Below are 17,071 nucleotides of genomic sequence, written 5' to 3'. Positions count from 1 at the left end.
TGACTACTATATACATATTGACTATATGTGTGTGTGTATGTGTATTGACTACTGTATACATATTAACTTTAAGGCACAAATTCAAACTTTGCTCTTCACTAATTGACCTCTAATAGGGACAGTTTTTAAGTCACTGGAGGGCATCTGTGTAGGGATGCTGGCCTCCTAGGGGCAGATACCACCAAAGCAGGAGGCTAGTCTATACTGCACGCAGTTTCCAGGCACGCAATACTGTAGCCAGGAGAAAAACGGGGTGGGGGCACCTTGGATACTGTGTACCTTTAAATCATGCCCGTTGCCCATCTTGGGGGCCCTTCCAGGCCAGGGATCTGGGTAGTCAGTTTATAGTTCTAGGAACCGGGCAGGACTGCTGTGTTAGCACTTACATGCTTTTTATGGAACGGGCAATGTTGTTGAGGGAATTCAGGCAGCTGGAACCTGACGCATTAGCAATTTGGTCTGAGGAAGAATTTTGGGATGAGAAAATATAGCTCCTTATATAAAGCCATTTGGGTACTGGCAGGGCAGCTGCGAGGGGAGAGGATGAGGATTCCGAAGGCACACAGGAGCGCCCCAACTGCTCCCTCTCTGTTCATTTCTGTGAGAAATGCCTTTAACTAGCGGGCCTGACCACGTGGCTTGTTTTGAAAAGGGCAGCCCTGTTCTGCTGCTGCTTCTGAGCTGTTTTGTTAGCTGGCCCGCAAAACAACAGGCTCTGCTCATTTTTTTTTTTTGCAAGGTTAGAGGAAAAAGAGCTGGCTGAAGAGTGGGGTGGGGGTGGGGCAGGGAGGAGCAAGAAGGGACCGAGGAGGACCTGACTCAGGCCCTGTGGCCGCAGGCATGACCGGCACTGTGCCTTCTGAAGCCTGTTACCATGTCATCCTAGTCCAACCTTCTATGGAATGACTTCTGGAGATGCACTTGCCAACCTCAGGCTGCTTACCTCAGAGAGGTGGTCCATCTCCGTAAGCTAGGCTAACCAGTCCCAGGGCGAGCCCACCGGGACAGTGCCCGGATGCAGAAATCCTCACCCTGCCCAGTGATGTCAGCTTCGCTCACCCCTAGCTAAAGCGGATGTCCCCCTAACTTGGGCCTGTTCTGTTTTGTGCATAAAGCCCTGTTGCCTGTTTTATCGCCATAAACAGTGAAACCCTGCTCTGTCGAAAGTTACAGAAGACAACGGGGACCGGATTAAGGAGGGATAAAACATTAGTAACTCAGAGCATGTGGCTTTAAACAAAGAGATCTGGAGGGAGGGAAGGAGGGGTATGGGGAAACGAGGAATAAGGGGCAGACAGGGTGTCTGGTTGGCTTTGGAAACTCTCATGAGGAGAAACCATCATTTAGTTATGGGAGCGTCTTTTTCTCCTCTAATTTCTATTGTAAATGAATAGAGGCTATATATTGCCCCCCATAGGGAATCTGGACACACACACACACACACACACACACACACACACACACGCCCTACCCCCACCCCCGTTTGCCGGCAATTGTGAAGGTGTCTGACTGACATCTGAGCTGAACTTCATTAACTGAACTTGGCAGTGGTCAGAGTCCAGTAGAAAGTACAATGTTTTGGGCTCGGTACCGCAGCCTCTTCTTCATAAAAATGTATACAGCCTGCTTATTTACAACATGGATGTGATGTTGATGCTCACTCATCTTCACAGGATGTATTGAATGGACCGAATCCGTTATTTTAAAATGTGTTATTTAGTCTCATGACATCATTCTGGTTCTAGGGTAAGCCGATGAGCTGGATCTGCCTGAGCTACGGATCCAGAATCTCTTTTATTGGCATCAGGGAAGCTCTTCTTAAAAAAAGACCCCTAAGATTAAATATCACACACGCTGTCAGTCCAAACACACTCTCAGAAACGTCAAGGCTGTTGTCCGTTCCTGTTGCTACGTTCCTTGGAGCTCTGGCAATGTCACTGAGTTTTAAAAACTCAAAAAGACCACCACCACCAGCGCAAAAGGAAAACTCATAGCTTGGAAAGAGGGAAAAAGAAAGATGGTAGAGGATAGAATTATTGTTCTCATCTTAGAAATAAGGAAATTATTTTTTTATTCATTAAGAAAAAATCCTTTGACTTCATGCTAAGTTCAAGATTATATGAGGAGAACATTACAAATTATTGTGATTTTATACTAATTTCATCATTAATTGTACCCAGGCTTTTGTTCTTCACGTTCTTCTCTGCTGCGTCATCTCATTTAATTATAAGAGGCTTCATTAAAACATCCAAATCATTTATTTTTGGAACACTTAACTTCAGAAGACGTTTACTGTGTCTTGTAACATTAAAATATAAACATATTTGAGTTTAGGGAGCAAATCATAAACTAAGACTTCACTGTCCAAAGAGAGCAGCGTGTGGAAGGAAGTGTGCACTCAGCCAGTCCCGGGCACACTTCTGGCAGCCAGTTGTCTGCCTAGGACCGGGGGTGCCCACAGCCAGCCGCCTCGCCTGCTTAGAACTGACTTTTAAAATAGGAACAAAAAAAATCTGCTGAAACAGATCAGGTGCTTTCTAGATGTTCAATTTGATGAGTTAAAATTATCCAGTCAAGGGCAGTAAAATTGGACTAACTTCTTTTCAATATCTAAGTGTTTTCTTTCTTTAAAAAAAAAAAACAAAAAAAAACCTCAGTTAAGTGTGATAAACTCCCAGGAATGAGGCACCATCCAGCCACGGGGAAAAGGCTCTGTGGCTTTTTAAGTTACTGGCATTTTTCCATGACGTTAAGATTTTTTTTTTAAAAAAAATTGGATATTATTAAATATGTTGCTTTTCCATAATCTCCCATAATGTTGTGATTTACTGAAGGTTTTACTTTGAAATGAAGAAATACTTTTAAAGAATCCGGGTGAATTTTTGCCATTTTTTTTTTTTTTTTTTGTTGCTGTCATACACGAGAGTAAGACAGACTCTGCTCTTAGGAGACTTTATTTCAGTTTGCAGGCATGCTCTTGTGGTGAAGACCCAGCCCGAAAATGTCACATTTGCTCATTCATAACCATTTGGAATTTGCTTGTCATTTAAAAAAAAGATTAAGCTAGCATCGACTAATGTTGTCGACTTGGCTATTTATAATTCCTGTAGCAGCTTAGCTAGCTAATTTTTGTATAACTGGGTTCTTTTCCTAATAGCTAGATGCAGAACAAGCATCATGTTTTGATAGGAAGTATGTTCTTTTGATAATTTTGTTGTATGTGAGTCTACCTGCTCAAAGCCGTTTGACTTTCGGTTTTAAGCAGCCCTGCCGTTTACAGTCTGCAGATTCCAGCTTTCCCTGTGGCCTGCCTGCTGGCCAAGTAATCATTGCAGCATTTTTCTTTGCTTTCTTATAAACAGTTGAGAGTCCTCCTTGCCTTTCTTCGGGCCTGCCATAAAGTTTGAAGCAGAAAAGTCGCTATGAAACTGGCCTTTCTCTTTGCCTCCGTCAAGAGGGGAGTGGTAAATTTTGTGTATCCCCTATGAGCTGTTAAAGCAGGAGTACCCACGGCGAGGACGACTCTTCTCGTGGAGATGTGTGCTTATTTTATTCTGGGGAGGTGGTTTTGTCTGCCTGCAGGGTTTTTACAATAGGTTTTGTTGTTTGTATGCTTAGGCGAAGATATTTCTTTTTGTCTAGAGTATCTTGTAATGTGTTCCTCCATCCAGAGCACCCAAGCCTGGGCTGAGCACAGAATCCTTTTATGAATATAGGTTATGGTCTGATTTACTAGAAATAAGGTTAAAACAGAACCTAAGGATTTTGAGAACCTCTGTAAGGATTATCAGAGGAAACAAGTTAATGTGTCAAGGGAGCTACAGTAGAAGTATATTTCTTCTGTAAAATTCTCAAGCCTCATAGGAAGCTTTGCGTCTTTTTCTCAGCTATGAAAATAATATGTGTGTATACGCGGAAGATGCCACAGAAATGGAAAATACTTAGGCGCCCGCGGCTGACTGCTCTTCAGGTGTGTGGTTATCAGGTCTGGCCTGAATTTAGAGATTACACTCGGTGTGATGAGTTTGCAGACAGGGTTGGTGGAAGTCCCGGGTTTCTGCTGAGGAGCCTGAAAAAAAACAAAACAAAACCAAAAACCAAAAAACAGAGAGAACCTTCGATCTCTGTGTCTCGCTGGAAGTGCTGTTAGCTCACAGTTATGGTCAAATTAGATCTGGGAATAAAACAGTCCGTTCCTTCTTGGTAAAAAAGAGGGGACTAGGCACGCACTTTCTAGGCTCTGAACTAAGGCAGGCTGCATGCTCAACCTACTCTTCTCAGATTTGCAAGTCGGAGTTATGGAAAGTTTCTGCAGCTCAGCCCCGAGTCCTTGCTAATATCAACAACCCAAAGGCATTTTCCTACCACCTGGGGAAGGGAAATCTTTCTAAAGGATGGCACACGGCTTTCCTGTTCACCAGCAGGTCTCGAGCTGCATCTGGCCGAGGCGGGTAATCCAATCTATTTTAACGCAAAGATTTTCCGAGAAGGCAGGAAACCAGCAAGGGGAAGGCATCTGCTCTTTCGTTTCCAGATCCCTTGTGTTAATTTAATGTTTCTAGGGAACCCCGGCTTTTTTTCTCGGAATCTCTTCTCTAGGAACTGGTGAGCGCGGCGCGATAAAGGTAAGGCCGAGGGGGCTGCAGCCAGAGGCAGCGTCCTGCTCCAGGGTGCAGACTTTCCCGCCGCCGCCGTGGAGGTGATAGCACCCTTCAGAAAGCGTGTTTGCCTGTGCGCACATAGGAAGGGCTGATGGGAAGCGATCCACATGCCCTCACCCCATCAAAACCAGGGCAACTCAACTCTGTTGAGGAAACAAAACCCAGCCCATCCTAAGCCCGAGTGAAACGTGAGCCTTGGAAACACTGCTTTGGGAATACCGGGAAACCGGAGTTTCTTCGAGCAGTCTCTGCAAGGCTCGCTCAGCCAGCAATCCCAGGTTGCCTGGAGTTTATTGTCTGGGCTGAGTTTTTTTGTTCCCGAGCTTGCAGTCAGGTGTTCCCACCTCTGTGTGCTGGGCCTTGTCAGCATGACCAACAGCCGCCCTGGCCTCTCCCGGACCCCAGACCCGAAACTTCACCCCAAACTTCACTTCTGCAAAGGAATCCTGAAGACAAAAGCTTGCCCTTAAAATAGAGTCTCATTTTAGAATATTGTATGTTACTCCTGTCTAGACCCTTGCAATGCTGATGTCCCCGCTGCCCTGAAAACTGTCCTGGGTACCCGGTGCTAAAACGGGATGCGTTCATGTGACCCTTTAGGAGTAGAAACTGAAGCAGAACTCCCGTAAGACCAGCATTCTGTTAGTGAGGCGATGCGATCACAGAGTTCTAGAGGTGGACCAGAGAGCGTTGGTCATTTAGGTCAATTTTTTCGATGACATTCTAGCAATCTTTCTCTATTTCTGATTGCTGTGGGCAATTCCATTGCTGGAGAACTCTAATGAATGCAATGTTATTCCTAATACTAACTGGAATTCTCCGGGTAACTGTTCTTTAAATAATGAAAGGCTAAAATCACTCTTTTCCACATATTTTAATTAGTGTGGGTGTACTTGAAGGTTATGATAAAATGAATTTTCTATTCTTCTGTTCACACTTAGGTTTCAGTCAGTCCTTGCTGTGTGTAGTATGAATCTTTGAATTATTTGAATATTCTTTTTTGAGGTCATATAATAAAATGTTATATTACAATATTTTACTTTTTAAACCATTTAACTTTCATTTTATTTTTTATTTTTTTATTTTTATTTTTTGGTTTTTTGAGACAGGGTTTCTCTGTGTAGCTTTGCGCCTTTCCTGGAACTCGCTTTGGAGACCAGGCTGGCCTCGAACTCACAGAGATCCACCTGCCTCTGGCCCATTTAACTTTTAAATACTTTTTTTTTTTTTTTTTTTTAAATGTGTGTGTGTTCCGGAGAACATCTTGAGATGTTGTCAGCCTCAGGAACCATGGCTACCTTGTTTTAGACAGGGTCTCTCATCGGCCTGGAGCTCACGGATTAGGCCAGATGCCTAGCTAGCAGGCTCCCTGGATGCTCCATCTCTGTCTCCCCAGGACTGAGGCTGCAAGCCTGGGCCACTGTCCTGACATTTTGGGGGGTTCCGAGGATCCATTTCCGGGCCTCGTGCGTATTTATACCGCAGTGGTGTTAAAACTGTGGGTCACGACCCCTTTGGGAGTCGGACGGCCCTTTCCCAGGGGTCACACATCAGATATCCTGCATATCAGATATTTACATTATGATTCGTAACAGTAGCAAGATTTACAGTCATGAAATAGCAACAAAAATAATGTGATGGTAGGGAGATCACCACACCATGAGGAACTGTGTTAGACGGTCACAGCGTTAGGAAGGTTGAGAACCACTGATTAAAGAGACAAGCTTTATTTAATTATATTCTTTATTATTTCAAACAGTTTTTAAATTTAAATATATTTTGATCATGTTCTGTTATAAAGCAAGCTCTTCATTGACAGAGTGTCTCCGTGTCCCTATCTTGATCTTTATGGTATTCTTTTTTTTTTTTTTTTCTGTGTAACTGAGTTAAATCATTAAAATAAAGATAAGTGAGTTTAGCAAATTCTTAAGCTGTTTTCTTTGCCCCTTGTATTAATTTTCTACACTGCCGAGCAAGTTCCCACAAAAGCTGCGGGCTTCCAGTGCACTTGAACTGTGCACACTTACCTTGTCTGTCACTGTCACTTAGAAGTTGGGGCAGGGGGTGGCTCAGGTGGTATTTTTGCCCTGGACTTCAGAAGGTCAGGGCAGCAGCCGTAGGCCTGGGTTTTTATTATTATTATTATTATTATTATTATTATTATTATTATTATTATTATTTTTGGGTCTTGGGAAATAATCCAGATCATTGGCTGAGTTTCTTCTGTATCAGGCTTCCTTTTGGGCCCCCAGCCAGCTCCCAAATCATGACATGGAGACTTATTATTAGTTATGAATGCTCGCCCTTACCTTATGTTCGTCCCACTAGCTCTCATAACTTAAATTAACCTCTTTCTCTTCATCTACGCTTTGCCACGGGGCTTTTTACCTTTCTTTCATTCTGTATGTCCTACTCCATGTCTGTCTGTCTGGCCCTGGGCATCTCCCCCCCTTTTCTCCCTCGTTCCCGCCTCTTGAGTCCAGATTCCTCCTCCTCCTTATTCTCTGCCAGCCCCACCCATCCCTCTCCTGCCTAGCTATTGGCTGTTCAGCTTTTTATTAGACCAATCAGGTGTCTCAGGCAGGCAAAGCAACACATTTTTACATTATTAAACAAATGCAACACAGCTTTACATAGTTAAAGTAATATTCCACAACAAGTTCCATGAGGATGTTGGGGTAGAAGATCTTGTTAGATGTTGGGGGTGGGGGGGTGTGGAGGGGGTGAGGGTGGGTCTTCCACAGGCTGCTCCCCTTCATCTCACAGCCAGCAGTAGCGTGTGGGAGGAGTCAGATCACTCTGCTTCTCTCTCTGGCTTCCTCTTCTGCTTTTAAAGAACTCACTGATTACAATGAGCTCCCTTGGACAATCCTTCCTGATTTCTTTAGTCCGCTGATTAGTAATCTTAATTACACTTCAAGTCGCTTCATAGCAGTACCCAGTTAACAGTTTGATGGATAGGACTTTTGATATAATATCTTCAGAAGTTTGTATATCACACCCCTGTAGCCACAGTTTTCTTATGGTGGCAAGAGCCATAATTCATCATTTAAAGTGACCTTTAAGCATTTTAAGGATTAACTTTTTTTTTTTTTTTTGGTTTTTCGAGACAGGGTTTCTCTGTGTAGCTTTGGTGCCTTTCCTGGAACTCACTCTGTAGCCCAGGTGGGCCTCGAACTCACAGATCTGCCTGCCTCTGCCTCCCGAGTGCTGGGATTAAAGGCGTGCGCCGCCACTGCCTGGCTCATGATTAACTTTCTTTTGCAAGATAAAATTTAAAACCCTGGTAGCATCAGATATTACCTATTAATAATTTTTTCTTTTTTAGTTTAGGCAACAATAAATATTTACCGTAATTGTTTCTCTTTCTTGTTTTGTTCTTTTCCTCCACGAGACAGGGTCTTACTGTGTAGCAAGGCTGTCCTGAAGTTCTAGAGCCTCCTAAGGTGGCTGGTGTGTGTCACCCTACCTTACTCGGTGTTTCTTTTTTTTCTTTTCTTTTCTTTCTTTCTTTCTTTTTTTTTTTTTTTTTGAGACAGGGTTTCTATGTGTAGTTTTGGTGCCTGTCCTGGATCTCGCTCTGTAGCCCAGGCTGACCTCAAACTCATAGAGATCCACCTGGCTCTGCCTCCCTAGTGCTGGGATTAAAGGCGTGCACCACCGCTGCCTGGCTAACCTGTTGTTTTTTAAACTCAGCCTCTGCTTCACAAAAATCTTCTCCAGTCTTTGGGTTTTGATATTATAATAGACTTGTATCAGCTAAACGTCTGTTTATAGTTCCAAACATACACACACTACAGCCCAAATAGTAATTGTTTTAAAAGGAATGCTTTTCATGTAAACTCAGATTTCCCTCTTGGAGAATTTTTGATGTACTCGATATAATTCCTCTAGAATTCAGTTTTCAGTGAGAAACAAGGTCTCCTGACCTCAATGTCACTCAAAGAAGCTTGCCCCTTCCTGGTTGTAGGGCATATGTAAATAAATGCCCCTCTTCACTTCTTACAGAATTCAGTGGCTCTTACATCGTATTGGGTTTCCTTTTATATCTTAATTTACTATTTCTGAAATTTGATTACTTTTGATACATAAATTCTAATTTTTTTCTTTCAGAAAATAATGGTATGTGCATGCATGCGTGCATGCGTGCGTGCGTGCGTGCGTGCGTGTGTGTGTGTGCGCGCGCGCGCGCGCGCTCACGCACATGCATGTGTTTCAGGGGGTTCTAGGCAAGTGTTCTCCCCACTCAGTCAAAAACAGCTACATGGTCACATGAAAACGAGAGAACTAGGTTTTCCTTGAACTTGTCTTGTTTTGAAAGGGAGACATTTGATACTTTCCTTCTGCTGGAAAGGTTAACTATAAATTGCAACAAAAGTCATAAAAACATAATTTTGGCAGGAACTTAAAATGACAGGCTGAGGCAGTTGACAGGGCTTGGCTCCTCCCTGTCCTGTGGCGGATGCTCTTCTGGAAGCTTCCCTGAGGAGTCTCTGGGAACAGGAAGCAAGACTTGATTGGTTTGTTTGTTTGTTTGGTTTTGGACTTTTGTTTTGTAGAATGAAAACCTTTCGTTTCCTCTATTTTATACTTTTTTTTTTTTTTAAAGTCACTTTCCAGCCCAAGAACTTGTGGTATTTCAAAGTTTATTTTCAAGTTGCGTACTTGAAATTAAGAGTGTATTTTTCTCAAAGAAATAATGTTGTCTCTAAAGTATTTTGGCTTTTCGGTGAACCCGAAGTTCAGAGAAGTGAAGTCTAAATAAACACAGGACTCTAATTTTTGCATTCAGACCTTTGCTGGACCTGTGATGCGCACATGTGACCCTGGTGCCCAGGAGGCTAAGGGAGGAAGCATGAGTTCAAGGCCAGCCTGGGCTACAGTGAGTTTTAAAACAGCAAACAAAAGGGATTTTGCTGAATTCGGGTTTTTTAAAAAAAGGATAATATTGTGTGCGTACCAGTTGTCATCAGGCCTTGAGATGTGGTCTGGAAAAGGCCTCTATAATCAAACACGTTAATATTTCTACAGTTGGTCTGATGAATATTCACCCACGGTGGCAGAAATACAGACTATAAATAGTTTCCTGTCAGCTCGGGTCAGATTTTGTCACCAAATGAGTCCAGGCCTGGGGAGTTCAGCTCAGGTCAGGTTTTCCTGCCAAATAAGTTCTGAAGAAACGGTCAGTTTCAGAGCGTCGGTATTTCAAATCAGTACACCTCTATTAAACTTAGTTTTTCTTTTTTAATAGAAAAAAATCCCACTAGTATAATAAGTCCTGGCCATGGTATAATACTATTTTATGGTAAAATGTGTTTAATAGCAAATGATCAGCCTTGAAAACATATGTACAAGTAACATTATATGGATGAAACAGGCTTTATTTATTTATTTACTTAATTACTTATTTACTTTATCTATCATCTATCTATCTATCTATCTATGTATCTATCTATCTATCTATCTATCAAACTCACAGATACAGCTGCCTCTGCCTCCCAAGTGCTGGGACTAAAGGTATATGCCCACTCTTCACGGCAGCAGGCTGTATTTATATTTAGGGACACACACACACACACACACACACACACACACACACACACACACACACACAAAATAACAATTAAAGAAAAAGAGGCCATGAATTTGAAAGAGAGCAAGGTCGGGGAGTATGTGGGAAGGTCAGGAAGGAGGAAAGGGAAGGGGGAAATGATGTCGCTTTTTAAAATCTCGAAAAAGAATAAAAAATGTATTCAAAGCCCATGGTTCCCACCCAGGAAGCCGTCACTCTGTTGTGGCCATGCAGTGGGGGTGTGAAACTCCACCAGGTGGAGTCACAGGGAAGGGCTCTTCCAGTAGCCACGGGCTGGTGTTGGATGGAGTGTGGGGGATGCTATGGTCTGGGAAGTGTGAGGGGACAGGAGAGAGATCAGCCAGAGTCAGGGGGTGACTTCCCCTCTCCCTTTATACCGCCTCCATCCCTTTTCCCTTCCATACATAGCTTTGAAAAGTAGCTAAACCCAGGTCTCAGGCTCTCCTTTTCTATTTGTGGGGGTGTCAGGTGGTTTGCTTAAGCTGTAAACTGGAAAAAATCCTCTGTGTGCGCGTGCGCACGCGCGCGCGAGCACACACCAAAGCATGCACTCGCTTGCACTTTCCGGGACAGTTAAGAAGACTGTGATGTGTTTAGATAAGCATCCAATACTGAGTGGCTGTTTAGTGAACAGCAGCGTCCTTCCTCACTGTCCCCTCTCTCAGCCCTGAGCTCTTTGCTCAGCCTCCGGGAACTGGCTGAGAAGCAGGGATTCAGGCCAGAGTAGAGATGGAGTGCGGCCTAGGTCGGTAGGTCGGAAAGGAGAGAAGGTCCTCGGATGGTGAGAACAGCGGCTGTGACCGGTGATGGGAAGTGATGAGCGAAGGCTTGAAGGCTCCAGTGCCGCTAGGTGTTTGTGTTTCACCTAACCACGGGCTCTGGCCTCCTGCCTTTCACAGACTGTGTTACTAAGAAGTTTCTAGAAGAAAGAATCATCTTGGACCTCTTCTTCAGTAGGATAAAAAAAGTGATATCTTTGGGTCTTACCGGAAATGGTGTTAACCATGAAGGCTGATGTGGGGTCTGGCAAGAATAAGTCTCCCAGAAACCACTAGAAGTTGTACAGTGATTTCTCAGCTCTGTCGTGGGTCCTGGTGGTGGCATTCTTTATGTTAACTCCATGAATTGTCTGAATAATATTAAGTGCTTAATGTGTGGTAGCCATGGCTCTGGGGATATAATGGTTAATGACCTAGACAAGATCCTGTTGTCATGGAAACACTGGAGAGTAGTTTGCAAATATCAGGATGGGTGGGTGGGTGAGGGCTCCTTGCGATGGGTGGTTCCAGATCTGTCCGAGGATATGACAACGAGGCTGTATTTAAGGATGAGCGTGAACTAGCCATACAGGGCCAGCCAGGCCAAAGGATGGAGGAATGTGGTGTGTGTCCTGGGACCTGTCAGAAAGTCACGTTGCTGGGACTTCATGAGTAGGCAGGAGATCAAGGCCAGGACCAAGCCAGACACGCTGAGATTTGCCAGCCCTGGACAGGGGTATGTGCCCCGAACAGGAGCTCGGGTTTTCAGAGAACAAGAAGCCCCTGAGGTTTTCATCTGGGAGAAAGGCAATTCGCATGAGTCCGCTTTGCCTCTCCAGTGGATTCCTGTGGTGGTAAAAGCTGGCAGCGTGCAAGGCTAGTCCAGTCACTTTTTACTTTTAACTCAAATGCAAATAATTTGAAATCACTGTTCCTCTTTTTATTTTTTAGGTTTTTCACTTCAAATACTATTCACTGTCATGGTTGGTGTAGCTTGTTGGTAAAAGGGCATGTGAACAGTCATCTCGAATACCCACTGGCTTTCCTGGTCTCTCTTGTTTACCTGGGCTTCCCTTTGCTTTTCTGCTGTGAATTTGTTTGTTGTCTTCCAGCACCTGCATCCTTGCTGCCCACCTCAGCCAGCCTCAGCCGGTTTTCATTCTTTTGTTTTTGTGTTTTGAGACAGGGTTTTTCCGTGTAGCCCTGGCTGTCCTGGAACTCACTTTATAGACCAGGCTGCCCTCCAACTCAGAGATCTGCCTGCCTCTGCCATCCCAGTGACAGGATCAAAGGTGTGCGCCATGACCGCCCACTCTTAAACCTTTACTTTGCTCGCCCAGTTTTGGGATTATGATACTTTTTTTTATGTACATCTATTTCATGACCTATAGAGGCATTCTTTCTTGGCCTTACTGCTTTGCTTTACAAAAGTTGGTTCAATATAAGAAACATAGAACCAACCCCGCCCCCCCCCCAAGCACACACACACACACACACACACACACACACACACACACACACACACCACTCTCCATGCCTGAGAACTACTCAGGTTTTGTTACGTGAGTGGACAGACTTGCAGGAGCAAGGTCTACTGGGCTCTTGTGGTGAGCTTTTCAGACATGGTATTTTTCCTAAGCAGTGTATTGTCCAAGGAGGCCTGCTTTGGACTCTAGAGTGAATACTTAGAACATAATAAAGCCAGGCGCATAATGCAGAAGGAGCGCTGGAGTATAAATCTGGCATCTGAACCCGAGATCCAGCCCCTGTTCTGACTGTTCACTTGATGAATTCTTCAGGGAGACAGAAGTACAGTCAGCATTACAGACAACAGAGTCAGGGCTCAGATCTCGGGAGCAGAAACGATCTGAAACTTGGTACTAAGGTAGCAAGGTGGAGGATGACCTTTCAAAGTCAGCAGAGGGAAGGGTCATGTGAGTCTCTATAGAATGTAGCTATGTTGTATTTATTATTTTGCTATTAATTAGTCCTAGATTCAGTAAAGTTAGAAGTTAATACAATATAAATGGATTTTGGTGGATCGAAAAGATAACCTCAAAGGTTATAGATTTTTTTTTTGGCCTTCTAGAATGCTAATCAGGCAATACTAAATCCTATATATAATTTAGAGTTGTAGTCTAACTTTTTTTTTTTAAAGGTTTACTTTATTTTTAACTGTGAGTGTGTGTATGTGCGTGCATGCACAAATACATGAACTGAGGAAGCCAGAGGTGTGAGATCCCTCACAGCTGGAGTTTCAGGCCACTGTGAGCCACCTGATGTGGGTGCTGGGAACCGAACTCAGGTCCTCTGAAGAGCAGCAGACTTACCCTCTACGCCATCCCTCCAGCTTCCCTAGCATTCTCCTTTGAACTGACTCTATGTATTAGGGTCTTTGCCACCCTGCTGTCATTAATGAATTGCATAAATTTCTACATGCACTCATTGTGGATTTATGTAAAGATTGTATTTTTAACTTTTGACAATTACGTTTTTGACATTCACATTCAAGAATGTCCTTAGGTGTGAATGTACACGTCACTATCCAGATTCCACGATTATATGTTACCGTGTAGTTTTTGAATGGAAACACCACAGTGTCACAATAAAGAGAATTACAGTATGATAGTAAGGTTTGGAATTCTGTTGGGAAACCATATTTCCTTTCAAGAGTTTCTCCGAGGGTATTGGTCTGTGTAGTTCAGAGTAAACAGTGAATTTTAATGAATTTTAGACCAGTCTCAGGGACAGCTCTCCTTGATCCAACCCGGCATCCCTAGCAGTCAAACCAGCGCCTGGTGTATATAGTAGTTGCTCAATAAATATATTCTGCATGGAGAAGGACAAAACGCTCCCAGATAGGAGGCAGCCTTTGCATATACTAAAAGAAGGAGCAATCAAAAGGAGAAATGGATCTAGTGAGCAAAGTGGATGAGAGTATGAGACATGAGCCTCTTGGCTTGCTAGGTATTCAGGTGTCTGGGGAACCTCCAGCCCCAAGAGCGCACAGCCTCCTTGTCTTTCCACATTGAAAACTAGCCTCCCTCCTTCCCTCCTTCCCATCCCCTCCCTCCTTCCCACCTCCTCCTTCCCTCCCTCTTGCTAGCCCACCTGTAGGTGAGAAGCCTTGAGCACCCTCTTGAGACACAGGAACAACTCAGATTGAATTGAAAAATAAGTTAATTTCTTGGATGTATTAGTTCACTTAATTGCCACTGTCATGACAGAATTTTTCATCTAAGAAATAACGACAGTTTAAGAATCACCCCATCCATTTTGTTGGAAAATTTGTACTAAAACCCATTATACATGCCCCCATTCTTATTAAACCCATTTACTAGAAGTGTTGGGAGCATTATCTGGTGTTTCCCTCTGATTTCAGGATCTTGTTGCAAGTACGGTGCTCCATTACTGGTGGACACACTGGGAACACACTCGTGACGGAGTTTCCCCGGTATCCTGAGAACAAGAATTTGTTCTGTTTTTAGACCTCTCCTATTGGGTTTGTGTTATTTGCTGTCCTGTCTATTGGCAGGCTGTTGGTATTCATTTTTTTGTGCTGCCCCCATGGCTACCTGAAGAATTCTCAGACTCTCCAAATACAGTTTCTCTGATCATATGGCAAGAAGTAGACAACCTACTTTATCAGGCTTACTTAATAAAGAATAATACAAAAATAAATAAAAAGTAATAACCCACAAGGCGTCTTTGTCTACGGCCTCATAATACCCATGAGCCTCCTCTCCCAGATGGCCCAACTCTGTCTGGTTCTTCACAATTGTTTTCTGGAAAGTTGGGCTCCTCAGATATAGGCTTCTGGATAAGTGAGATCAGTGACTTACGGTTTTTCTGTTCTAGATTTTGAAAGTAGTTAGATCCACTGTTTAAAATGTCATTTTAACCTGGTTCTCAAAGAGCTGGACCAACGTCGGGGCACTGTTTGTCCAGCTGCCCCAGTAAAAGGATGGAAAGGAGGAGGAGAAGGGGAAGGAGATACCAGCGAACACCCGGGTCTGGAAAGGGTGTTGAAACAGTCCTCTGGCTTTCGGGTAGAAAAAGCGGGCTGGAGAATCATGGAGGAAGCACAGTGCTGTTATAGAGTCCGTGGATGCTGTCCTATGAGACAGCGATGGCCGATACGAGGGTGTAAGTGGCGTGGGTAGGGAAGCCCCTGGACTTAGCCTGCATTGGAGGCAGAGTCATGGGGCGAGGTGTTGGACCTGAGACTTTATGGCACACTGATGAACTTTAGTGATGTGTATTCACACTCTACACCTGATTTTGCTACGGAATGAAGTTTATCCATTCTGGCTACCGCTGCTACCATAGTGGATCACTGTTACTAGAATTAAAACTAGTCTTTACCCCATGGGCGAGAAATCCAAATGTTTTGAGATTAAAATCTACATATACTAGGTAGTAAGCATGAGATTCCCCTCTCGTTATTTTATTTCTCAAACAAAGATTAACCTGGAGATTTGTTTAGACACTGCAATTTTTATGGAAAAACCCCACAGATCTCCAGATCAATAACTAAATCTTTCTCACGGGACACTAAGAATATAAATCAACCTGTTGCTTTCATTTAAACCATTAGTGGTTCTTTACCGGCCCCGGCAGCTCCAGCTAGAATAAGACCGTCTCTGTAGTTTTGAGTCGTAAATGCAGTTGGGGGTTCTGGAGTTGGCACTGCACATGGTCTGTTGTTAACCTGATTTATGTGAGCATTTTATCATTCATGTCAGATTTTCTAGACCTTACTCTGCTACCATCTAGATTGACTGCATACGCAAAGGCATCGTTAAGATCTCAGGATGTGCCAGTTTAACCTCAAACCAGTGAGTGGTGCCAACCAAAGTTCTGATCATTTTCTTCCGGGGAAGAGGAGTATGGGATGCTGGGCTTGGATCGATCGTCCGAATTCAAATCGGTTCTCACTGTCATCTTGGGGCTGTTGTTTGTCAGGGCTGCTGTTGAGCCTTGTTCTTCTAAGCCATCCTCGCGGGTTTCCAGGAATTCCAGGGCTAAGAAATATCTTACTGAGAATTCGAGAATATCGAGGCATTTAATTTTGTGTGGGTGTAGAGTGTTTTATGACTCTTTAAGTTTTGAGGGCCAGCAAGAGAGAGAAGGAGATCGTGTTACACAGCATGCTAGTTATAAATGTTTGCTTTTATTGCACATGATGTAACCAGAGTGGAAAAAACCACAGCAGTAATAATCGTTGATATAATCTTGGCTTAGAGGTAGGGGGCACATGGGGAGTGGGGGAGAAGAACAGAAGAGAAACAAGTCTGTTACCAATTACAACCAAGTTCTTAGAGTTAAAAAGCTGCATATATGAATAATAATACGCCATTCTGCTAACTTCATTGTAAGGGAACAAACTTCTTCCTCCTTAGGCACTGGCTGGGGGAGAATTCTTCCCGTACACTTTGCCTGAAAAGTGAGTTCTTTTGCCTTGTGAAATCCCTCCATGGCTGTCCTCACAGAATACCGTTTGGCTGTTTTGAGACCATGCACATCCTCAGCTTGGCTGCACCTTGCCAGCTGAGAGCTTTTCTGTCTTCTTCCTCTCCCTTTGGCTCACTGTCCCCACCTCCCTTCCTGCAGCCGAGGAAGGAACTTGTCAACCACCGTTTTCTCCGTTAGGAAGCGGCCACTCCTTCGCAGGTGCCCCGGGTCGGTCAGATCCCAGAAAGACAAGCAGCAGGAAAACACGCAGCTAAATCCAACACGGATCAGCAGACACCGCCTGCCAAAGGAAAAAGGGAGAAAACAACAGAGACTGTTCACGGATTTCCAGGAATGGGAGTTGTTGGTAGTCCGCTCTTCGCACGCTGGACTGTGATTGGGAGCTGAGCATCCTCTGAGTCCCTCCCTTCTGTTTCAGGAGTGGTGCAGACGGCATTGTTTGGCTTGCAAAGGTCAGCCTGCCAATTGTAGCTACAGTGGACAGAGAAGCTGGCTTCCAGAGAAGCGGTGAAGACCGGTCATGGGTCATTCTGGGGGCCGGCATAAGCAGGACAGGAAAGGATGGGTAAGGGGTTCAGTCAAGG

The 17,071-nt window shown here is 44.0% G+C and overlaps 1 protein-coding gene across 6 annotated transcripts in view; it reads left to right on the top strand.

Annotated features, from left to right (window-relative positions):
- Window positions 1–17,071, top strand: part of Cradd (CARD and death domain containing adaptor protein) — a 196,740-nt gene that overhangs the window by 85,271 nt on the left and 94,398 nt on the right. The gene's annotated exons all lie outside the window — the stretch shown is intronic.

Source organism: Peromyscus maniculatus, chromosome 18, assembly GCF_049852395.1.
Source record: "Peromyscus maniculatus bairdii isolate BWxNUB_F1_BW_parent chromosome 18, HU_Pman_BW_mat_3.1, whole genome shotgun sequence".
NCBI lineage: Eukaryota > Metazoa > Chordata > Mammalia > Rodentia > Cricetidae > Peromyscus > Peromyscus maniculatus.
This window is presented reverse-complemented; position numbering and strand designations above follow the sequence as displayed.